The sequence below is a fragment of the Ceratotherium simum genome, chromosome 36 (assembly GCF_057802395.1).
Source record: "Ceratotherium simum simum isolate JZ-2026a chromosome 36, ASM5780239v1, whole genome shotgun sequence".
Classification (NCBI taxonomy): domain Eukaryota; kingdom Metazoa; phylum Chordata; class Mammalia; order Perissodactyla; family Rhinocerotidae; genus Ceratotherium; species Ceratotherium simum.
The window spans coordinates 9,396,672-9,421,284 of NC_141935.1; the positions used below are offsets into that span (position 1 = coordinate 9,396,672).

At 38.5% G+C, this 24,613-nt stretch overlaps 1 long non-coding RNA gene and 1 pseudogene across 2 annotated transcripts in view; one reads left to right on the forward strand and one right to left on the reverse strand.

Moving 5' to 3' along the window:
* Nucleotides 1–17,995, forward strand: part of LOC147912345 (uncharacterized) — a 50,214-nt gene extending 32,219 nt beyond the window's left edge. The window contains exons 3-4 of one of the 2 annotated variants that reach the window (XR_015550016.1): nt 4,630–4,795; nt 17,719–17,995. This is a non-coding gene — a long non-coding RNA (uncharacterized LOC147912345). The other variant, XR_015550015.1, reaches the window with a different exon arrangement.
* On the reverse strand, nt 11,479–11,895 carry LOC101388443 (small ribosomal subunit protein eS24 pseudogene; annotated as a pseudogene).
* Nucleotides 17,996–24,613: the final 6,618 nt, after the last annotated feature.

Genomic DNA, 24,613 nt, shown 5'->3' on the forward strand with positions numbered 1-24,613 from the left:
AATAGGATTTGCATTTCTTCAGGAATGCATCAAGATGATGGGCAAGGGCTTATGTTTTTGGTTGTCCTGGGAGACCTAAGTGAGCTTCCGCGACAACCTCTCCAGCTTCACTGAGGCAGTGCAGAGCTGAATGACTCGGATTCCGAACATACTGACTCGGTCAGCTAAGTGAGATGTATTGGTAATTAACATACACGTTTGCATTTACTGGAGTTATGCTAACGTTTCTCCTTGTTCTCTTGGTTGTAGTTGATAAGATTTTACCTCATCCACAGTCCTCCTTGGCACTGAGTGCTGTTACTTAGATAAATCTAAGATACTTTTATCTTATCGTGTATTTTTATTTTAATGCAAAGAAACTGGTTTCCGGTACTCCTTGTATGTATTGTCCTTAAATGAGCAAATGACACTTAGGCCTCTTCAATGTAGCTGACAGAGAAAAAGGAGATAGAATTAACCAGTTCTCTTGTTTCTTTTTTGTTTTGTTTCCTGTAGGTGCACATTGCCAGTGTCTCTTTTATGTTCATGAATTTAAATAATAGTCTGTGACGTGCTGTTATTTATTTATTTATTTTTTTGAGGAAGGTTAGCCCTGAGCTAACATCTGTTGCCAATCCTCCTCTTTTTTGCTGAGGAAGATTGGCCCTGGGCTAGCATCCGTGCCCATCTTCCTCTACTTATATGGGATGCTGCCACAGCATGGTTTGATAAGCTATGATAAGCATAGGTCCATGCCCGGGATCTGAACCCGTGAACCCTGGGCTGCTGAAGCAGAGCATGCGAACTTAACCGCTACGCCAATAGGCTGGCCCCATGTGTGGTTATGTTTTAAGACCCAAAACTTTTATACCATGCTTTCCATAAGGCAATGAATGAGAGGTCTCAAGAATACACTTGTCTAACTCAGCAAAGACTTTGTTTAAATAACAAAGCCTAAAGCTTACATAGAGGTAAGCACCTTTGTAGTAAATGGATTGAAATGCTGTGGAATTCAAAGAAGAGAGAAAGTGTGAAGGTGCTGTATTAGTCTGAGAGGCTAAGTAACAAATTAACACAGAAATCTCAATATATTGACATATGGAAGTCTTTAGTGTGCCTGGAAGGTTTCCGGAAGCTGACTTTAAGCAATGATTCAAGGATTCATCTTGACTCTGTCATCTCAGCACTAGTTTTCCACATTCACTGAGGCAGGGGACAAAAATCTGGAACTTTTCTTTGCCTCAGCCTGAAAGTGACACACATTACTTCTGCTCCCAATTTTTTGGTCAGAGCTGATAATACAGCCTGCCCATCTCTAGCAGGACTGGAGTTGTGAAGAAGTACATGGATGTTAGGTGAGAATTGCAGGTCTGTGCCAGGGTTGTTATATCATTATGCCTGGGATAAAGGCATAAAGTAGTGAAATATTTGTGGAGTAAAAGCTTAGTTTTATTTTGTTGGTTTTGCTTTTGTTTTAAACACGATTTTAAAAAAAGTATGATGGGGACATAAAAACACAAGTAATGAGTGCCCCCTGGTTAAAGGAGCTGGTTGTTTCTATGACCTTTAATTTTTCTGAGTTCTCACCTCTGCTGGAATCTTTATATCATTTTGGCATCTGGTTGTCATGCATCTGAGTAATCAATATTCTTAAAATGACGTGTACATCTGCACTGTGATGCTGTATTTGTGATACTGTGTCTAAAACACAGCACAGCACTTATTAGCATTTCCACATCACTTTATCTTAAAGAGAAAAAACATTTTTTATCTGGTAGAAAGAAGTAACTTTTTCCAAGTCACAAGAAGTAAGAGGAAGATTACTGAGATTGAAAGATTAAATAATTCATTCTTTTTTCCCCACATTGGAACTATTTTCCTAATTGAAAATGGTGTATGCTCATGTGAAAAGTTAGAAATATAGTGAAAAATGGAAAAGAAGATAAAAATACCTTATAATTCTATTGTCCATAGATAACCATTTGTATTAGACAACATGGTTGGCAGGTCTAGCAAACCACTCACAAATCCCAATGGGCTGACTTAGTATATGTTTATTTCTTGCTCGTACAAAGACTCTACAGTCTTTGTCAGAAGCTTTTTTGAGCAGCTTTCTTCCAAGTCTCAGGGATCTAGACCACTTCATTTTGTGATGTTAACAGTCTCTACTGTGGCTTCTATGGTCGTCATGGAAAGCAGAGAGTGTGGAGGAAACACTATGATTTCTTAAACTCTTTGGCCTAGAAGTGATACACATTACTTCCATTCACTTTATATGGATCCAAACTAGTTACATAGCTTCACTTAGAGGAAAAGAGGCTTGGAAATTAATCACTTCCCAGCAGCAACTTTACAATGGAGAAGGAGAGCGTGGATCTTTGAAGGTCAGCTTGCTGTCTCTGTTATACCACTGTTGATATGTATCTTTGCAGACTACTGTCCTTAGCCTCAAACTCACACCCTTTGAACAAAAATGGTGTCATACCATAATACAAAACATACTAAACAGTCAATGTGCAAGCTAGATAAATAGTTCTTACAGGTGAAATGTGCCTTGTCAAATTTTATGCTCTATTAAAAATTTATATACAGAAATGGAAAGATTGGCTTTACTAGGTAAGCAAATTTAAGATTTAAAAAGTAGCTCTTTTCTTTCTTTGTATAAAGTATGTTGAAAGATTAAAAACCAGTCAGTCAAGTGGGGTTTTAAGAAATTTGGGAATTTTCAATTTTTTATTTTATTCTGCCTGGAATATGCTTAATTTTAGCCAGGTTATTAAAATTTAAAGATATGTTGCTGGCATACTGGTGATATTATTAAATTGCATCCAGCTGTCTATAAGGAAGGAGAGAAGAATCTTAGGTCTTAGGTACTAAGTTTGCAACATCTTCTTGTGTGAATCTCAGGAGATTAACATACATCCTGTTTCTTGGTCTCTGGCATTTGGTAACATTTAATAATACTTTAATAGTATTTTTAAGTAAATTTTTTATTTTGGAATAATTTTAGATTTACAGAAAGATTGCAAAGCTAGAACAGAGAGTTCCTGTTTACTCCTCAACCAGTATCACCTAGTGTTAACATCTTACATAATCACGATGTATTTGTCAAAACTAAGAAATAATTAACATCGGTACAGTGTTATTAACTAAACTACAGGCTTTATTTGGATTTTACCAGTTTCTCCCACAAATGTCTTTTTTTCTGTCAGTATCCAACCTAGCCTACCATATTGCATTTAATCTTCATCTCCTTAGTCTCCTCGTCTGTGACAATCACTTAGTCTTTCCTTGCCATTCATGACTTTGAGACTTTTAAAGAGTTCTTGTTTGGCATTATGTAAAATGTCCCTCATTTTGGGTTTGTCTGATGTTTTCTTATGATTACACTGGAGTATTAGATTTTTGTGAAGCATAGCACAAGGTGAGGGGTTGTTCTCATTGCATTATATCAGGGGGTACATGATATAATGTGGCTTATCTCTGGTGGTCTTAACCTTGATCCCTTGGTTAACATTGTATCCATTTCACTTCATGGGTATGATTTTTCCATATCATATGATAGTTGTAAAGCGTATCTGTGCTGGGCTGGAGCCTCCTCAGTGTGTTCTGTTGATGATTTACAGTCAGCTCTCGTGGACAACATCTGTGGTCATAAATCCTCTCCATGAGCTTGACTGTGCACCTGCCTCCTCCTCAAAGCTATGCATGTCTTACTTCAACATTTCTTTAAGGGGAAATAAAAGGTGACCCCTTTTGCACAGTTTGTGTGAATTGGTGTCAATATCAGGGACCTCAAGCTACAGAGTGGGTGTAGAGGAGGGAGCATGTGACCACAGCTGGAAGTACTTTGTGTTGGCAAGTTACATTGATGCTACTGAACTTAAACATTGAGACCTGGGCCAACAGGCCAAGTACTGTCCCATGAACTCCCACTGCAAACAGCTGGTGCATATTAATAATTGGGCATTTGGATCATCCCAAATTAGAAAACTCGATGACATTTCCTAGGGCTAGTACTTGTCCTGGTAGTGATGCGTGGTGTTATCAGGGATCTCGTAACCAAAGTGAAAAGTAGGAAGTGCTCCTGCCTCAAAATAAGAGAAGACCTCCCGGTTGGGGGAAGCCTTCTAAGAAACTAAAGCGTAATATGCATAAGTTAATAAATTTCATGCCTAATGCATAAATTTTTAAATTAGCAATAACTTAGAATCTAGCCTGTCTATCCTTCTAACCAGTGAAAAAATCCAGGAAAAATTACTACTCTTTTCTCTTAGTATTTTTTTTTCCACATAAGGAAGTTGATTTATGATTTGATATTTATACATTGTCTACAAATTAACACATGATCATGAGAACAGGTGCAAAAAACTATTATTTGTAGATACGATGATAATTATCTTTCCATTTGACTTTTAATTTAGGAAATTTTATCCATTTGCTAGGGTATAAATTATAGTTCATTCTATAAAAATAAATTATTTTAAGCAGTAGCTATTATCTTTTTCTGGAAGTTTCTTTTAATGCCTATAAGGGGAATTATTACCTTTTCTTTCTGGGATTGAAATTTAAATTGTTGTTATGAAAGCATGGTTTGACTGGGTTTTTGATGATTTATGATTTAGTACAGAAATGATATTCTTGTTGCAGATGGTTCAGAGTTTCTCTTCTTGGAGAATGTGTGGTCACTGCCATACAGCGTTGCTGTGGAAACAAGAGATTAGATGCTGTCTTCATTTATTGCGGCAGTGATGTCTCTTCTGATCAGACAGTAGTTTCTCGGAGTGCAGGGAAAAGCAAAGTCTCTGTATCCAGGGTAAGTATCAGCTCTGTTTACCGCAAGACCCTGTAGCTCTGACCTCCCAGTGTTACAGCGTTTGATTTTATCGTTACAGTCTCAGTCGTTAATCCCGAGGTACATCTATGTGCTGTAGTAGCTGAGTCAGATACATACAGTACAGTGTCTATAGCCAGCCCCTCCCCACGAGAGTCCAGGCCCTTCCATTGAGGCTAAGTCACTGGTTCAAACACCTAAATTCTTCATCAAGAGTAGTTCAGTGATGAGATATGTTCTAATAATGTTGAACATCACAATGAAAAGCAGTTGGAGTCTTAAGCTCTGTGCAAATTTGAACTGGCCTTTCTCCAGTAGACTTGAAGTCCTATATCATAAGGGATATGGTGTTGGGTTGACTTTCATCAAGTTCTAAACTTTATCTGTTACCTCATGATATTAATTTAGACTCTATTCTATTCATTCTATTTTCTAAGTTACTTCTCTTTAGGAATTCTGTTTATTTTACTATATTTTATAAAAATGGAATCTCCATGGTTATTAGACTGTAGATTAACCAAAACTTTCTTCCATTTTCATCGTTATCCTTAGACATTACACTTACCGTGTCCAGTTTAAAACGTGATGAGCAAAAATATCTTAGTACTATATAAAATGGACTTAAGTACAAAGATACACTAAAGAGGAGTTCTCAAGGACTATCTCAGAAGTGCGATGTAAGGAAAAATAGAAAAAGAGATTGTGGGGAGGGAGGGTGCTTCTTCTCTAATAGGATTGTCAAGTGTTTAAAGATATAAAACAAGGAAGATGAGAGGCAGCAAAGGCTTCTCTATGGCCTATAGCTTCTAACAGGGTCACACCACAATGGCAGTTACGTTGAATGGTTCAGAGGAAGTTCTTTGCTTGCTCCAAGCTTCACTGTGAGCAGCATGTGAAAGCAAGGCCAGGGAGAGGAATGAATGACAGAGATGCTTCCCATAAGAACCTTGATGAGGATGGAAATGAGGACAACGGGGAAGCTATGAGACTTGAGGCAACACTCCATGGTTTTGAATGTGGTCCTGTTGGGGGATAAAGACAGTTATTTAGGGGCATTGGACCGATTGGACTGGACTGCATGGATTGGACAATCAGTAGTTCTGATTGCCTACATAGTTAATATTTGATAAATGTAACCTGAAATATTTGGGCCAGTTCACCTTCTTAATCCAAGCTTTTGGTAAGAGTCTATCCTGTATTTTAGATAGCATCGATAACTGAGAAAGAATGACCATGACAAGTACAATTCAATGCAACTAATGGTGGGAGAATTCAAAAAGAGAGTGTGCACATACAGGTTCTTGCAATTTGTTTTCTTGTAGCAGTAGGTTTAAGGAATTGTTGGATTTGACTCCTTCCTCACATCAGAAAGTAAGGAATAGCAGCCAGCCCACTGTGGCTTTAACAGAGATGTATTGTTCTCAGGGGCGAATGAGCAAATTCAAAACACAGTAAGGAAGGAGTAGAGATGACAGTTTCTTTTAGTGTGGGAATGGAGAAATTGTTAGATTATTTAAAAATCATGACAAAAATATTGCCAATCTTTGCAATACATCATAGAAGGAGAATTTTGAGTGATGAAAATGACTGTCCTGTAAACTTATTCTCCCAATATCCCACTGCCATTCCTAAAAGATATAGGCCACTATCTCCTAAAAGCATAGGATCATGAAGCTAAATATTGAGATTTAAAACAAAAATCCTGCGAGAACTTTAGAGAAGCCACTAAATACTCTGCAAGTCATCTCCATGAGAGGAGCTGACCCAGTATAACAGTTGTAAACAATGTTTATGTGCAGTGAACTAAGTGGCTTCTCCAAGCTCTTTTCTGAAAATGATGGGTTCTGACATCATGTAGCGTATGTGTAACAAAAACATTGGGGACAGAGAATCAAAACAGTTTAGACAGATAGCATCTTTGAGACAAATCTGATAATGCTGTGTTTGAGAATTACTGAGGGAAGGAAGAATGGAATGGGGTCATCAACGTCTTCCTGCAGCTTCATAAATCTGTCAACAATTGCCAAACTCGGAAAGCCACATGAAAAGAGATGGGGTCAAAGAAAGGAAGATCGGAGGATGTCCTTGACTGTCACTTCTGGTAAAAGCATTGGAAAATCTGCTCATCTGAATTCTAGACAATGTGGTAAGGAAGGTTTTGTGCCTGCTGATTTTATCTAAAGACAGAGAGGAAAAGAGGCCCCTACTAAATGTTTGATAAATTGTTCTTATGTCAGTACGCTCACAAAACTGCAAAATAGATTTCCTTTACCAGCTGTGAAAGTGCAATGTATTATAGACAATATATCAGTTTAGAGTTACAACTCAGTCACCTCAGAGAACCACTGGAATATTTGCAGAAATCACATATATTCCTTTCCTATTCTAGTGGTTGGCTGGATGACTCATTTTCAGACTAATATTCAAGCTACACTGAAGGTGAGTTGTTCACTCTTTGGTACAGACTTTAGTGCTGGAGAGAAGTGGATTTGAATCTCAGCAGTCTCTTGCTAGTTGAGGAATCCTGTGCAAGTCACTTAGCTTCTCTAGGCCTCAGGTCTTCAGCTGTCAGATGAAGATAACAATGGGTTGGGTGTGGAGTATAAGAGGAAACGAGGCATCAAGAATGATGCTAGCTTTTTGGCTTGAGCAATTGGCAGGATGGAGTTGCCATCAATAGCCATAAGGGTTTGCAGGGGAGAGGATAAGTTTTTGGAAGTGGTGCTCACTGTTGGCCGTATTAGATATAAGATGCCTTTCAGACATCTAAGTGAAGATGTTGAGCAGGACGTTGGATATAAAAGTCCAGAAAGAGATTTGGGAGGGAGATAAATATTTGGGAGTTGACATCATGTGGATAGTATTCAAGGCCATCACTAAGGGAATCAGTGTAGGTAAAGAGGCATTCTGAGGCTAAGAGGTTGGAGAGAAGAGGAATCTATAAAGGAACCTGAGAAAGGGTGGCGATGTGGTAGGAAGAAATCAAGAGAGTTGGTGTCCTGGAAGTCAAGAGAAATAAAATATTTCAAAGAGGAGAGAGTAATCACTTGTATTATATATACTGCAGTTAAGCAACATGACGACTGAGAAACAAGTAACTTCAACTACTGGATTATTGGCAATCTTGAGTAGAGGAGTGGTGGGGATAAAATTTGTGGTGAACTTAAGACAGAGTAAGAGGTGAAGGAGAGAAATTGGAGATGGTGAATATAGACATTTTTAGGAGTTTGCTGCAGAGGGGAGCAAAGAAATAGGACTAGCTGGCAGAAAAAGTAGGGATCAAAATTCTTTTTTTTTAGGCAGCGAAAAATAACAGTGTCCGTGGGCAGATATGAAAGATCCAGAGGTCCAGCATGAAAGGAAGGATTGGTGATAGAGGAGAGAGAGAGGGGAGAAATGCTGGGCAAAGTCCTTGTGCAGCCGCAGGAGAGGGGGATCTAGTTTACCTCTGCTAGGGGTACAGACATTTCTAGATGGTAACTGGAGAGAAGGAAGGATATGTGGGCACAGACACAGGTGGGTAGTTCTGAAGCAGGAACAAGGTCATCAGCTGAGTGAGTCTGAGAAGGAGCTGTTAGAAGTTTGGGGACAGAGGAGCAGTTAGGAAATAGTCATCAAGGAGAGTAGGAGAGTGAATAACTAAGGAAATAGAGCATCATGGTGAGCGGCTCCAAAGGCCCACTCCAGGTAATGATCAGAACATACAGGAGATTAGCTCTTTTATTTTACATAAACATTTCAGCCTTCCAGATTGTCTAAAGGGTTTCAAATAATGAAAACATTGTCTTGGAGCAGTTGTATTCTACGGAGACTAAATTTCTACCCACCTTAACTATCCCTTGGGTTAAAGTACAGGTTTTATTTATGCTATAATTGGAAATATATATTAAGCTCATGAATTACAGCCAGGATGCCCTGTCCTGTTGTCAGAATCAAAGGCTGAAGAAAGACTCAAAAATTTACGTAAACAATCTCTATTTGGATATGAATTAAACATTTCAAACTCAACACACCCAAAACAGAACTTTAATCTGTTCTCCTCTCCTCCCGACCTCCGCACCACCGCTCCCATCCTGTTCCTTTCTGGATCTCCTCAGTCTCAGCAAATGTCACCACCATCCATCTACTCACTTTTAGCCAAAAGACCTGTCAATACACGTCCAAAATATTTCTCAGAAACCTTTTACTCCTTTCCTTCTCTACTGATATTACTGTAACTCAAGCGACTCTCTCTTCTCACTTAGATTGTTAACAAGAACCTTCTAACCCACCTCCCTGCTTCTACTGGTGTCTCTGCTACGGTCCACAAGTAAGCCAGAGTGGTCCCTGTCACCCTGTTTGAAACTCTCCAGCGGTTTCCCATTGTGCTTAGAATAAAATCTGCACGTTGCCTAAATGGCCGTGTCTTGGCTTGCTTTTCTACCAGTCTGACTTCAGCATGTTCCACTGATAATGCTGGCTCACTAGATTTTAGCCATAGGGGTCACCTTCTCTTTCCTTTCAGCTTTGCACAAGTTAAGTGCTTTCCTGTCACTGGGCCTTTGTAATTTGTCATTTCCTCTGCCTGAATCCTAATCTCTCAACTCTTTGTATAGCTGCTTTCTTCCAATTGTCTTATAAACACAATTTTTTTTTTAAACTCAGACGCCGTGTCCTCAGAGAGCCCTTTCCAGACCATTCTACTTAAGTACCCTCATCTTGTCTCGAAGGTACTTTCTGTTGTATTAGTCAGTTTTCCTTCACAGCACGTAGCAGATTCTGAGTTTTTGTTTGCAGTTTTATTCTCTGTCTCTTCCTGCTCCTACTAGAAGCAAGCTCATTGAAGACAAGGTTCTTGTCTGTCTTATTCTCTGTTCGTGCAGCTCCCGAAACAGTGCCAGCACATGGGGGTCCCCCAGAAGGTGATATGACGTGCTGGGAAAAAAATGGAAGCCAAAACATGGATGTTTTTGTGCCTTTTGAATTTGCTATTTGATTTATCTGTCAAGAAACTATCTTGCTAAGTTGTATGTAAGTTGTAGATGATTTACTGTACAGTTATACTGTATATCGTGCAGTTAAAAGCATGTGCTCTGAGCTATGCTGCCTGAATGAAAATGACTGCTGTGTGACTTTGGACAAGTTACTTACCTTCTCTGAGTCTTCATTTCCTCATCTGTGAAACAGGGCTAATAATAATATATATATCTAAAATAGCACTTTTCTGAGGATTAAATGAGTTAATTTAGCATAGTGCCTGGTATAGTAAGAACTCAATAAATATTACCTAATATTAATTTTTAATTCGTGCATAACTCATACAATTTCCTAGCCATAGAAGCAGTAGCTGAGGAAAGATAAAAATGATTTAAATAGCTTTTAAAGATATTTTGTATATGCCATGTTAGGAAATAAGCCGATTTAAATGATCTTAAAATTAGTCTTTTTGATGAGACTAATATATTTATGCAAAAAGATTTTTGGCTCTCTGGCTTTAGCTTCAAGAACAGTTTAGTATAATTTACTGAAAATTGTAATGGTGTGTGGCAGTGTGCCATAATTGGCCAGTTCATAAAATTAAACTGATGATTAGGAAAACTGTTTTGAAAATATTGTTAAAGCATCCAGTGTGGAAGTTGTTCTGTAAGGACTGACTGTGGTATGAAGACACATTTATCTTGCTCAAAGGAAAGTGCCTAAGAGTAGCTTATTTTACAAACTGATTTGGTTTAAAATGTTTGCTCTCTGTGAAGAAAACACTGCATGATTCTTAAGTCTTGTTCTATTATATGTAAATTTTTGTTTAACTTTGCCAAGGGGAATAGGACATGTTTTCTTAAGAAAAAAATGTCTTTAATATTAGTCATCAGAATGTGACTGTAAATCTCTATATTAAAGCCTAAAACATAATCTTTAGCATTCAGCCCCAAATGGCCTTTACAGTAGTTCCCATTTTCAAAATAAAGGAGAGAAGCTTTGTCACCAGAGTAGCCATCCAGCTTAGGTTTCATTCTCTTTCTCTTTTGGACAAAGGAATGAGAATACAAGAAACAAGACCGGGAGAACCATTTAGGACACCAGCCTTGGGGTAAAAGGGGTTTTCTATTACAGGTCGGTATTATAACTAAAAGTAGGCTCAGGAAGTCAATGCTGGCTTTCTGAAAAGGGAAACTAAAGGTTCCTGGTGCCCTGCCCAGTATTCAGAGTGTGGCGTCAGCCCTCCAGCAGAGCAGCGTCAAATCTCAAGGGTACGACAGCTGCCGGGCCAGGGTCTTCTTGGCTGAATAGCGATTGGAGTGGGCTGGAGTAATACGTACTACCTTGGCCAGGAGAGAGGAGGCAGGGAGGAAATGATAACTATGCAGATTTCCAAGCAATTGAAAATAATCAAAATGCTCTTAAGCTTTTTTTCTTAAGTTCAGTGGCACCTGGTGTTGGCATAATTTTTATTGTCCAAAAAATAGCTCTTCACTTGGCTACATAAATGATATAACCATGAGGTGAAGGTAGCATTGTTATCACTATTTTATATGAAAACTGAGACCCAGGTTAATTCTGCAAAGATCTAGCTGCTCTGGATTTGAACATGTTCTTCCTGATATATAATTAGCGTATGGTAAAAAAATTCAAATTTTGAGTGTATAGCCTTGTAACTTTTTACAAATGTAACTTTTTTTAAAGTTCGTAGTTGATTAATCCTCTCATGAAAAATCTGCACAGTCACCACAGGTAAAGTCACTGCAGAATCTTTCCTCCTTCTGTTGTCCAATCTCCAGTTCACTCTTTGCCAGCACTGATACTGGCTTTCGCAGTCCCCTGACTTTCTTCATTCTGTTCTTGTGTTCTTTTCGCTGTTTTCTTGAGGTCTTTTTCTTCTCATACAGGCCATGCCTTGCAAGTCTATGTTTGGGTTCATTTTTCTCTGCATAATCCAAGGAATCAGAAATCATGCCAAAGCCAGTTGTCTTCCCACCACCAGAATGGGTTCTGAATCCAAAAACAAAGCTGACGTCTGGTGTGGTCTTGTACACTTTGGCTAGTTTTTCCCGAATTTCTGTCGTAAGTACTGTTGCCTTCCCAGGGTGAAGGACGTTGATGACCATTTGTTTCCACTAAAGTAGCCGGTTGGTCATGAACTTCCTGTGAAACCGGTAAACAGTCAGCCATTAGTGATTAGGTAGCTAGTAACTAAAGTTTTTTTTTTTTTTTTTTTTTTTTTTTTTTTTCTGATTACTAATTATAGCTTTTCGTTGTTCGCCTACCCCATTGTTAGCTGGGCTGCTTAGGCAATATGTTATCCGGCTCCCACTAGGTTCCTGTAGATAACATCTCCCTGGTGCCTGGGTCACCATGGTAACAGATGTTTGAGCTGTTTTTCAGGAATAAGGACCCCCTTGTCCAGTTCAGGCTGGTTGAGACCACTAACTCATCAGCTGGGCCTGTGCAGGTGCCCGAAAAGTGACCTTTTTTACATCAAGAGGCTAAAAACTCCACCCTCAGATCACAGTAATTCTGCCATTTTGTGAACATGCGTCCCATGGAGAGGCACGAAGCTGGACTACGCTTGCGCAGATCATCAATCACCTCACTTCTCCTCGCCTCCAATCATCTATTCCCACACTTCAGACCACCTTGCCCCCTGCTGCATAAATATTCCTGAGTCCCCATTTTCAGGGAAGTGGATCTGAGATTGATTCTCCCACCTCCTGGCTTGGCTGCTTTGTGATTAAATCCTTTGTCTTTGGAAACTCGTAGTCTTGGTGATTGATATAATTGCGGGGTGGGCAAAATGAACCTGGTTTGGTAACACTTGGTCCAGATAGCTACTGTGTCATTCATAATGAAAGTCGATCCTCAGGCAGCCTGGGAGGAAAAGAGACAAATGTAACTTTTAAACATTGTAACTACCACCAAGATCAAGAGATAGAAAATTTCCATCACCTTAAAAGCAATAAAAACTGAGTTCATTTGCTACAGATAGGGCATCTGATGAAAAGAAAAAAAATATTTTAGTCATTTAAGTTTAAAGACAATTATTTTTGTGCACAGCTTCTATTATACTATAAATTAACAGAGTTTGTGCAATAAACTTTGCAAGCCAAGTTAATGGCTCAGGTGGAGAAATTGATCACGTTTGAAACTCTCTTTTGTTCTCATTCCCTTAGCCCTTAAATAGTTTATGACATATTCGGAAGATGTTGATGTAGAATGTGGCGTTAGATGGCCAGGGGATGGAAAGTCATTGAAGATATTCATTGACCTGCTTTTTTCAGATTAAGATTTTTTTTTTCAGTTAAAAGATTTTGAGAGAGCCAATTTGAGAGATATGAGTGGATCTTAAATTATACCTTTGTATGATATGACCAAAAATCTGAGCCTATTGAAATTAAACAATACAGAAAAATGAATAGTACTAATTTATTCAAGGAAATGCAGGTATTCAGGCTAAAACTGGGTGTGTGGATAGACCAGATGCTAATAGAAAGCTGAATTTTCTTCCATTGCTTGGATGTTCTGACTCTAATGGAACAATAGATTTTGGAGAATTTCAGAGCTTTGCAGTGGAACAAAGCCACAGTTTTAAAGATGAGTCACAGGGTTTGAGTATTATCTTCAAGTTTTTGCAGATATATATTTCTTGAGCTAACCTTAAAAGTTGTCTGAATTACCAAGTACCCATCCTTCAAGAGAGGAGGGTAAGTGAATCTTTGAATTCTTAGAATTTTTAATTTTTGAAATGAGTGTATCAATCTTAGTATATCCTTATGCTTTTGAAAAGAACATATGACCAGACTGTAGACGCAAATCCGCATGGCTTATGTACTGTCTTTCATGGAGTTTCTAAAATCGAAGTGAAAGCTAATGTGACTGATGTAATCCTTAAGTTATAAGTGAGATCTTCTCTAACAGAAATCACTTTTTCTACTTCCCCAATCTGCCTCCAGGTCTCAAAAATATTTTAGTCTGTTAATATTTTCATTAGAATTGATCAATCTAAACTATGAACAGTATTGGTCTTATAACTGTGCACTCTTGTATACATAAATTTAAATTTTTGGAACCACTTTTGCATTATTTCTAATAAATGAAACTATCCCAAAGGCTCCCCTGTCAAAAGATTTTTGATTGTTTAGCTCACTTGCTGTAGAAAACATTTGTTTGTCTCCTTGAAGAACTGAGTTTCCTTTGCTAAATTTGCTTTATAAATTCAATATAATTTAAGTCGGCAAACATTATATAGTTCCTTGTCTTCAGCAACCTGTTATGCTGTTCTAATTAAGAAATTCCACTGAAGAGCTTCTGAGAGGGTTCTGCATTTGAGCAACCTTCAAACAAGTCTACCAACATTTGTAAGTGAAACATGAGTCTAATGCTCTGGGTTGGGGAAAACATCCTGTAACCTGTAAGTGGAAGATTAATTTTGAGTAGCTCAAGGGCAGTGTGAAGTTGGAACAGAGCTAGATCAGGAACCTGAGGAAAGCATCACTCCCTTCGGTAGCTGTAGCCAGTGACTGGAGGAAGATAGTTCTCTAAAGAAATAGTACATAATGCACAGCTCAAACTCAAGGTAACGATGAGCATGAATGAGTTTGGAGGTGAATCCAAATTTTCATTATACTCAAGCACAATGGGATAGCTGCTTCTGAAATAGAGTTTGTTTATTTATTTTCTGTATTTGAAGACCTACATCCCAAGGAATGTTATATTTACTACAGTAAAATAAAATTTCTCCACGTGTATTTTGAGGATTTTTTGTTTAGACTTTTTTAATTTTTAAGGGCAATTTTATATGAATCCTAGGATGAATAAGTTCGTCGCTATTGAGTCTTTTAAAAATTTACCTTGTTCCCTTGAGCAGTTTATTGAAATGTGATGGTCCTACATTCATTCCTTCTCTCAGTGTTTACTGAGTGCTTTCCATGAGCCGGACCCTATGGCGTGTACTTGGATTGCGGTGATAAACCAGGTGAATTTTATCCTGGCGGTTATAGAATTTAAAGCTTGGTGTGCTGTGTTTAACCTGTGCTCTGAGAACTCCTGAAGGTTTCAGGGATGCCTCCGGGGAACTGGAGAGGAGAGTGGGGTGGGAGGTGAGAGGCCTGAACTTCCTGGCTCATCTCTTCTCCAGACTCAACCAGTTGCCCTTTCTCTGTTTCCCCCATTGAGCCACCTTCGAAGATTTCATTTGCCTGAAAGATCCTGCTGCTAAACCAGTTTAAAATTCACAATCTAGTTAGCCTAACTGCTCTCAACAAGTCCTCCTTTCCCAATCTCTTCAGTTTTTCACTTATTTGCTCAATAAACATCAGGCATGTTATGGTGGATTATAAAACATAGTTGTTGCACTCAACGTTTTAATTTAGTGATATTTTATCCTGGTTTCAACTATTTTCGGATTAAGGCTATTGGGATGACCTCTGCCAGGTTACAACTAAGCTGTGAAGCCTCTTTCAAAATTCCTGTGCTACCCAAGTTCAAGAGCATGCTCTTGGGCTGGTGGAGGACATCCGGGAGCACTAGTTGCTGTGTGCTCAGGAGAGTATGGATTCCTTCTTACCTTGCCAATCAGTGTACTTACCCTTCGTTGTGGAGTACCACATATTCACACTCAAGATGTGCCAGGGATTGACTGAGATTTTGGCCATCAAGATGAAGAACTAAAATAAGTTTCCAGGGATAAGTTCCTTTTGTATTAACCACAACCCCACCCCTTTCCCACGATTGATTGTAGCAGGTCCTGTGTCACCAGGCAGCCAGGCTGAGCACCGCTGCCCTGCATCAGCCCACGTAGTGCTGTATTTACTGCTCTTGGCTGCTGAGTAAATGGTGGTGGAACTGAACTGAACAGGAACAGAAGTCCTTCCTATACAGACCACTGTGTGGAAAGGTGCCTGGAGTCAGGAATTGGTGCCTGTTGACCCTTTACATAGAGCTTGATTGGGTGGCATGGACAGGGTTCCTTTATCCTCAGACAGGGCTGACCTTATTGGTGGAATGACTGGGTCATGATTTGGTGAGGGGCCTGAGTCAGAGAGCATCTCTCCCCAAGTACCCTTCTGATTTTTAAAGTCAGCAATTAAATTCCTTTTCTAATGGTTAAAGCGGTTTGTCTGAAAACATACCTGTTAAGATATGGATCCCTTGGTCCCCATGCCCTCCCAAGGTGTAACTTACATTATCATCATGCATTTGCATCTTCTGTATTATTTAGATAAGAATTATTTAACTCATCAGATTGGCTTCAGTTAATTTATAGAGACTTGAGTAAGTAGGGCTCATTGAAAGAAAGGCAGAAAAGTGTTTTCTGAGCACAAAGCTCTCTGCATTAAGGATCTAGGATACTGTAAAAGGCAGCCTTGTTCTTTCAGGAGGCTGACACATGGGATTAGAGGTGTTAAAAAAAGAAACAACCCAAAACCCAAAACTATTTCCCCCACGGTTTTGTCTCTGGCTAGTTCTAACTTGTAGCGTTATCATTCCCAGCTGCAAGAAACTGGGCACTGAAGTTGAAAGCCATTTTTGTTGGTAAAAGATGATAAATGCTTTCATATAGCTATATTTGGATATGCTTCATAGCCATTTTTAGGTATGGTCCTGAACCATTTCTATACTGAAGGAAAAGAAAATAATGAATGCAGGTCAGAGAGGATCCATGAGAATTCTCCACATTTACTACTAAACTTTTATCCTAGGGTAATAGAGGAATTTCTACCAAGATCAAAAATTACTCATTCATTGAAGGACAATGTCTGTAGAATATATATATATATGCCATGCTTTAATATTTTTTAGTTAATCACAGACAAAAACAATATATTTTAAAATCTGAAATGAAATACATGGAAGCCTGTATTAGGTTTTTGATTTGAAGTTTTTAAGAGTTCTGGAATTTTAAAACTAAAAACTTCCATTAATTTATTTTTATTTTAATATTTCAGAAGACATAAAATATATAGGAATCTTTGGTATGACCCCAAATCACTTTAAGTGTTATGAAACTTAATTTTGTATGCTTACCTAGTTAATGAGATCTGATGAATAGCCGGCTTATAATTGGAGTGATGTAATACTGAAGACATTGTTTTCAAGACTAGACACACTTGCCTCATTAGGCAATTTCTGCTTACCATTGTGTTATCCTCCTCTACTTAGAGGCTTCAATAGACCAAACAGGTTTAGTATCTGAGGTAAAAATAGATTAACTTTTACCTTTTGCATTGAAAGTCAAAGAGCCTTGTACATCTATCTGAAAATGGAATGAGATAGGGCAGAGACAAAACTATGATGCATGGTTTAGAAAATCTAAACATGCTTCTAAATGGGTCAGTTACCCATTAATTACCTTCTTATTACCATCTTAAATTTTATTTTTGAATGTTCGTTGTCAAAAGCTAAATTCCATAAATTTGTATGAATATTTTTGATCAATATGCAAAGTCAGCAACCTCCATTTACTCCCTGTTACTGTTCAAGTGCAGATTATTTTGCCTTTTTATTCAATGTCCTTCACAATTTGGCCTCTACTTTCTTTCCCAATATTACATAGTAGTAAACTTCGATCCACACCTTCTACTCTAGTTAGACTGGTCCAGCAAACATGACGTGTTTGTCCTTCCACTATTACTCCATCCCCGCAGACTGTAGCTGTAGCCCACTCCTCTCTGCCGCTTCACATCCTAACCATCTTTCAAGTTTATGTTGAGGTCCTCCCTCAGGCTTGAAGTGCCCTTTGACTGCTCTGCTCCATAGTACTTCCACTCCATTTCCAGGTTCTTATGCTCTTGTCTGTATTGCTCATTTGACACCTAATAAGTAGACAGCATTTCCCGAGTGCTTACTGAGCGCCAAGCATTGTGCTAAGAGCGTTTTGTTATGTAATCCTCAAACCGAATGGGAAAGGTACTATTTTTATCCTCATTTTGCAGGTGACACAACATTTTGGAGAACTGAAATGAAGACCACTAGCTAAAATTGGTGAAACCTGCATTCAATTGTATATTCTTATCTACTAAATAATATTACTTTATATTAATAATTAACCTGTCCTCCATTTTTTCCCCTTCCTCTGAGATTGTAAATTCTTTTGAAATTTTGGAGTGTTGCAATATATTTTCAGCCTTTCTGACACTGCCCCTCTTCTGCACATGGTTTCTAGCATAATGCTCTGCATTTGGTTGAATCTCAATAAATATTTGTTCATTGAAGAAACAAAAACATGTATCAGTCTCCTTTACCATGGATTTATATCTTGTTTCCTTACCTTTTTTGAAACATACTTTTCTCTGTAATAAGCAATGACTTATTAAGATACGTCAGTGATAGAAGATATTCAGTGTATGAGTGCCTCAGAAATGTTACCAAATTTTTTGCCCCAGAAACATTGAGATATTGTCAACTCTGGGGCACTTTATTGATGTAATCGTATGATTGACTTTGAATGTGTACAATAAACCTTAGGCAAAATTTATTCAGTGCAAAGTATGTTTACATTATCATAGGCCAATGAATGTTCATTGAAAAAAGAAATGAAATTGTTTCCATGGAGAAGAGCTAGGAATCAGCACAAAGGGAAGAAATGGAGTCTCCAACACCTCGAATATTTTTCTCAGTCTCTATGGTCGCGATTTGATGACTTCAGTGTTGGGACAGGGGAAGGGGTCTGCGCGTGAGTAGAGCTGAAGGTGATGAGAAAGAAGATGGGAACATTAAAGATGTCTGTATACTACAAGTTCACTGTGTTTTTTCATAAAAAGAAAATAAATGTCTTAGTTTTTCTCTAGTAGAAAAAGAAAAAAGAAGAAAAAAATGAATAAATGAATAAGACCTAAAACCATAGCAGTGCATGTCTGCCAATGATAGTCAAAATGGGGATAATGTCTGTGTATATAACTACTTTTGTGTCCGTTGTCCAAATAAAACCTTGATACCATGCTTACATCATCCCCTTAAAACTTATTACTATTCATCATTATTGTAGGAGCAAAATGTTGCATTCATCTGAAAATTAAAATGGATGTATCTATTGTATTGCTGAAGTATTCTATAATATGACATGGGCATTTCATCATGCATGATTAATCTTATCTTATTTCCCCAGAGGCCAGTGTGGCTTCTTGAGTTCCAGGGTAAGTATTAACAGACAGGTGCAAACAAGAGCGCATAGCATTGCCTTGGCAGGTAAAATAATCCTTTCTCATAGGTCTGATTTCTAAACTGATTCACCTTGGTGCTTGGTTATAAATCAGGTGAGTGGGGAGAACTTTTTGCCAAAATACATTTCCAAGTTGAATGAATGCATTAGGCTATTTAGGAGGGCCAGGGAGGTGGGGGGAGGGAGGAGAATCAGTTTCTAAAAGCTACCGTGGCAAGATTATTCGTGCATATACAAACATGCTTAATTTCTTAATTTCAGCTCCAAGATTAAAACATTAAAGACTCATATAACAATTTGTGTTGAAAATGCCTTCTGGTTAGTAATACATTATTTATGGATGCGCCATTAGTTCACACATGGACTCCTAACTCTACTCCAATGCCAGAGATTCTTGTTGGGTTACTTCTGGGTCGTACACATCACTGTCAATAATTTTAGAAATAAAAGCTAGCCTATCATCTGGCTGGATAGGAGTTAAATTGATAAACCCACGGTAGTGAAGGAAATCGTATACTCTAAGAACCCGGGTGGAGGCCTCATTTATATTCACTGGGAGGGGTAAGCTCAGAACTTCATCTCTGGTTCCTATCCCTAACCCTCTCCATTTACAACACCAGACAGGAAATAATGGTCATTAATCCTCCTGCTGAGATGACTAGAAACTTCCTTATTGAGGACACTAGAGGAAATCCTTACTTGATCATGAGAATGCCACCTGACTTCCCTTGCAAAGACGTTACAATAAAGCAAAAATGCAGAATTCATAAATAAAATGAAATCTGACATGTATTCTTGTTCAAATGCTCTCCTTTTTTTTTTTGTAAGGAAGATCAGCCCAGGGCTAACATCTGCCAATCCTCCTCTTTTTTTTTTTGCTGAGGAAGACTGGCCCTGGGCTAACATCCATGCCCATCTTCCTCCACTTTATATGGGACGCCGCCACAGCATGGCTTGACAAGCAGTGCCTCGGTCCGCACCCGGAATCCAAACAGGCGAACCCCGGGCCACCGCAGCAGAACGCGCGCACTTAACTGCTTGCACCACCAGGCTGGCCCCCTCTTTTTTTTTTGTTTTTGAGCTACAAATATCCATTTATTCAGGAGAATAAAAGCTTTCACAGAATTACATTACCACCTCCTCCCAGCCAAGAGACTTCTGTCCTTGTCCAGAATTCTGTCACCTGGCTGCTCAAGGCTATAAGGGAAGCTGGGAATATCCCCGCATTGGCCGTTGGGAGGACAAACAGAGCTGGAAGTGGGTTTGGATTAACCAACCTGCAGTGTCAGAAGCAGATGGCAGATGGCCAAAGAACCCTCCACAATGCTTGACCTGTCAAAGCAGAATTTTCTGTCTTTTGATATTTTGTCCTGGTCTATATTTACATACAAAAGCAGCCAGCTCTTGGACATGACAGAAAATAAAACCATTTGTCTCCTTGTTCCCTCTCCTCTTTTAAATGATATTTTAAAACAATATTTCCTTAGATGTCTATTCAAACTGGTTTTTAAAAAGGAGGATCCGCAGGTATTCAATGAATTCTATTTTTATTTTCACTGAACATGCGCACTGAAAATAGAAATTGTGTGCTCTTATGATGAGCTATTTCTTAGGTAGAAGAAAAACTTTTCAGATTATCAATGCATTTTTGATTCTTTGAACTTGAGTGATGTACATGAGAATTAAACTCATAATTTTCAGTAGTTACTCTTGTTTTAGATAACTATTCCAAGTGTTTTTGCTAAATATATTTACCACAGTTGAGATTTGCATGCCCCTTGTCTTTGAAATTCCATCCCAGGATAATTCAACAAAAGTGTGTGACGGTTAAGGGATGTGATGGATAGGCAAATTTTTACATTTTAGCTTTGATTTGAGTGACTTTGCAATATTTGATAAGAAAGAAGTAAAAAGAACCTTGAGTTTGTCCCTCATTTGATACAGAAAGCAAATGAAAAGCTTCAAGAAAAAATAGCTAAACTGCCTTTTACTGAGTAAGAGGCTATCTTTCAGGGCTTCAAAGCAGTTCAGGTATGATCATTCATCCTTAGATATCCTGTGTGTAAGGTTAGGTGGGATCCTACTCATTTAAATGCTGATGAAAGTCTCATGACCCAGCAAGTAAGCTGGTGAGAAAGAGTTATTTTTAGACCATCCGGTACTTTCATATGCTTCATTCTAGACTATACTCTTATTTCTTTTCTTTTTTTGGTGAGGAAGATCGCCCTTGACCTAACATCTGTTGCCAATCTTCCTCTTTTTGCTTGAGGAAGATTGTCCCTGAACTAACATCTTCCTCTATTTTGTATGTGAGACACCACCACAGCATGGCTTGATGAGGGGTGTAGGTCCATGCTTGGGATCTGAACCTGCAAACCTGGGCCTCAGAAGCAGAGTGCACTGGACTTAACCACCACACCACAGGGCCGGCCCCACTAGAATTTTTTTTTAAGCAATTTTGCAAGAATGAAAGATATGATATGTGGCAGGAAATGAAATGGAAATAGTCAAAATAATTTCAGCCAACTCACAAGTTAAGGAGGTCTTATCCGTTGTATTTCCTTTTCAATGTCATGTCACAAAATGAAAAGTTAGAGCTACTTTACTTGGAGTAAATGCCCTTATTAATTGGATTTGGATTTACTTATAGTAAGGGATGACTAGAGTTGATTTTTTCAGAGAATGGCCTGCTTTGATCTTGTACTGGAGCCCACTGGGCCAAGAAGCTTAACTAATACTTTCCGACTGTGTTGTAATTCTTCATATTTCTTTAGCTAGTTTGCTCAGACATTTCCGTGTAGGAAATAAAAACCATTTGGTAATTAAAGAAATAGGTTATCTGGTCACAATCTGTCTCATGGGCTTACGTAGAACAAAGGGAAAGGTGACTATGTCATTGTGGGGAATCCACAGATGAAAACCGTTGCTATGTGTAAGTTAGGAAAATAGTTACTTGAAACAGATAACTCACCTTGGGATTTTCTAAACTTACCCGAAGAGTCTATCCTACGATATCTAAAATTTAGCAATCGCCTTAAAATAGTTGTTACTTCTCTAGTTCTATTTATTTATTTATTTATTTATTTTTTGTGAGGAAGATCAGCCCTGAGCTAACATCTGTTGCCAATTCTCCTCTTTTTGCTAATGAAGACTGGCCCTGGGCTGACATCTGTGCCCATCTTCCTCCACTTTATGTGGGATGCTGCCACAGCATGGCCTGACAAGCAGTGCGTCGGTGCGCGCCCGGGATCTGAACCTGGGCTGCCAGCAGCGGAGCGTGTGCACTTAACCACTATGCCACGGGGCCAGCCCCCACTAGTTCTTGATTTATGTAAATTGGTACCTTTCCCAAAAGTTGATTCTGTGTAGCTTTCCTGCCTAAAATTATCTTTCTCAAAAGTGACTACAGTTTATTTTTTGAATAGAATTGTTAAATTACATGACAGTAATCATTTTTCAATTTTATTGATGCTTGTAGACTGACTGATAATTAGTGGAATTCAAGTATCCAGCTGAAAAGTCAATGTGTGAAATTCTGGATGAAAACGTTTTAAAAGGAATGCTGTAGTGGTGATGGTAATGATTGTGGTGGAGATTGTGTCTGGGAAAACTATATACAAAAGCAACATTTAAATAATTGATATTTTGGTATATACTCAATCAGGGAACAAGTTTTCAGTTTCTGTAAAAGCATATCACTTAGACTTAAAATAAAAACTATTTTTAAGAAGATCTACCTGTTATAGATTTAAAAACACATCTTCATTTAGCCTGTTTAAAGTATATGTATCTGAATGAATGAATTATAAAGTGTTTGAAAAGTCTAATATCAGTGTATTCATAGCTCTAGACATTCTGTTATATCATAATGCTCTCCATTTTATACCAATTTCTGAATGAGACAAGACAGATGTCATTTTTATGACAATTCATGGGAAGTTCATTTGTAAGACAGAATTCAGACAATTCATTAGGAAGTTGTAGCCAATTGTCTTTATAGGTCTCTATAATGTGTCTTGTGTCAATTCTAGAAAGCATTTTTGGCTCCAGGTTTAATTTGTTCCTGAGTCTAGAGCGAGATTACCTACATTTGAATCTGAGCTATAGCTTAATATCAGTGTGACTTCAGACAAGCTAAACTGTGGCTAAGTTTTCTCGTCTGTAGAATAGGTTGACAATAGTACCCATTTCATAGGCTGATTGTGAGGAATAAATGAATTAATTAGAATTAATGAATTACCCTAAACATCTAGTACTGTGCCAGGTACACAGTAAGAGGGCATTATACAATTATCATTATTATTTGATTGTAAAGAATGTATTACCAAAATAAGGCGGGAGTCATAGAGAACTGGGTTTAATTCCTTTTTTTAAAAATAATTTTATTTATTTATTTTTCCCCCAAAGCCCCAGTAGATAGTTGTATGTCATAGTTGCACATCCTTCTAGTTGCTGTATGTGGGACGCAGCCTCAGCATGGCCAGAGAAGCGGTGTGTCGGTGCACGCCCGGGATCCGAACCCAGGCCGCCAGCAGTGGAGCGCTCGCACTTAACCGCTAAGCCGCGGGGCCGGCCCTCGGTTTAATTCCTAATCCTAGACATTAATTAAGTGACCTTTGTCAAGTTAGTTGACTTGTTTGATCTCAGTCTTAACATAAATCTAATAGGATTCTTGCACTGGGTAAGCTTATCTCATGTAACTTGTTTGTACATGCTTTGGCGTGTATTAGATGTGTGATAAATGGTAGCTCAAAAAAGAGTGTAGTTAGTGGCAGAGGGTAAAGTAGTTGCAGATAACAACTATAAAATACTGGATTAAAAAAGTCTATATAAAGACACTGGAAGGCATTAAAAAGTTAGTAGAAACCTACACCTGGAAGAGTTTTTGAAAACCTGTAACTGGATTGGGTAAGAATTATGAGTTTGCAGTTTATGGTCCAAGGGTGATGCCCAACCCTCACAGATATGGCTGTGGAAAATGGTGGTGGAAATAAACTGCAGCCTTACCAGCTAATGATACTGAGATCAGAGCTTAGGACTGGGAAAGCACTAGAAATCTAAAGGAAAATCCTGGCAGCACAAGACCGTCAGAAGAAGCGAGACACAAATTCAGAGCATAAACTGTCCAAATTGGTGGTTGACTGCTGAACTCCATATGTACAGACCAGGGGCTTACCCAAAAATTAAGCAGACACTGGAGAGAAATCTACTTCTGAAAAATATAAGTATAGATCCAGATCTGTGAATTGGACGCTTTTCTTGACTGAGTGCATTTTTCAACTGTGCCCAGCACAGGTGGCAGAAGGCTGCGACCGGCTGGATTTGGATGATCATGGTGCAGAGCCCAAAGGCAGTGGAGCTGCTGGAAAAGAGGGAGGAATCCCCAGAAGAAAGAAATCATAGAGAGAGTGAGCCCCATCTCTGTCCCAATCTTTGGCTTATCAGAGAATTTTTGTAGAAACAGGGAGACTTACATGGATCAGACTAAAAAAGAACGAGAGTCTGTAATCCATAGGGGGAAGCAAGATTTTTAGTTTGAATCCAGGCAAGAATAAAACTCCAATAGTTCTCAGAAGAACAAAACAGAACTATGAGTAGCTATAATATGTTATCTACAATCTCAGTTTTCAAGCCCAAATTTACATGACATGCAAAAAGACAGGAAATTG